The sequence below is a fragment of the Echinops telfairi genome, unplaced genomic scaffold, assembly GCF_000313985.2.
Source record: "Echinops telfairi isolate 266 unplaced genomic scaffold, ASM31398v2 ScPeMD7_3533;HRSCAF=4204_1, whole genome shotgun sequence".
Classification (NCBI taxonomy): domain Eukaryota; kingdom Metazoa; phylum Chordata; class Mammalia; order Afrosoricida; family Tenrecidae; genus Echinops; species Echinops telfairi.
Window position 1 is genome coordinate 460,323 of NW_022107432.1, and position 1,439 is coordinate 461,761.

Genomic DNA, 1,439 nt, shown 5'->3' on the forward strand with positions numbered 1-1,439 from the left:
GTTCTTTCCTTAATCTCTGGATAGGCTTTTCCTCTTCTCCAGGAATTACTTGCCCATAGGTCTTTCTACGAAGCACAATTGGATGCCACATGTCTGGCTTCTTACCCTGTGATCTTGTCTAGTTGTCTAAAGTAAATAAAAATGGTACAATCCTAAAGCCTCATAAAGCTTAATTGAAATATTACACTATAGATACCTAAAGAGTTAAAGCTCTTGATAACTTTTCCTTAACATGAGCTGTTTGCTCACTGTGGTTTTTGCAATGAAAGTGTTATTAGCTTGTGTTGTTTTGGATCTCCTAGGTTTAGTGATACAGCTCTTGTAGGCCATTTTCATAGGCAGTACATAATAGAGCTTGTTTATTTGAAGCTAGTTTGTAGACAACAGAGACTATTATCTAAGATAGCTTATCCTAACCATGAGGGTTTTACATTCTGAAGAGGTATTCTAATTTCAGATTTAAAGTCTGTTGAATTTCTGTTGCCTCCAGCTCAATATAATTTACCTATATCTTCTGATGACAATAGGTATTGCAGATGTAAAGGTTAACTTGCTTTCAAGGTACCAAAAAAACCCTGATAACACATAGCCAGTATCTTCATATAACTAGTTTAATTTTAAATGTTTTAAAATCTAAAATTATTCATATAATTTTTCTGAGCCTTCTGGTGTTAATACTTTCTGATTTTCATAGCACACTAAGAAGCAAAGATATCTTGCTGAATTACTATCTCTGCGGTCTAAGAAATCACATACTTCTCAACAGAATAAACTCCTGGACTTCAAGTCTCCATATGGAATGTTCCCATAAAATGCACCCACTCTTCATTTGCCTCTGTCACATGGTGTGCTTCCATGCTCTTAAATCATGTGGCAAGGCTGGTGACTCAGGCTGCTCCCCAAGGAATCAGCAAGCTAACATGCTCTTCAGCGAGCTCCCTGAACGTATGTCTCTCAAAGGGAACATTTTTCTGAGTTCTAAAATGCTCTGCTAGTTGCTGAATAGCTGCATTAAAACCTCTATTATCTCCTGTTCCTTTGAGCATGGAAAACATACCCTGGAGGTCAGGTCCCCTGAAGGGTGACTTCTTATAAAACAATTGCAGCATCAAATGCAGTTACAAGCAGTTTTAAACATCTTCATTTGGATCATATTTTAACAACCCTTAATCCCAACTTGGACAAAAAGTAGTTAAAGCTGAAGAGAGGTTAAATGTCTTTTGAACTTACATGTAGTTACTGATGTAGACAAATCCTCATGCTTCTTCTCGAGTTAATCTCTGCTTTAGATAAAAAAGAATAACATTCTTTATGAGACTATATTTAAATCATTTTTATTAACATATTTCTAAATGGAACATCATATTACTTATTCCTCATGTCACAAAATTTATGACAATTCTCTCATATACATAAATTTTCCTGTACACTGATAATAT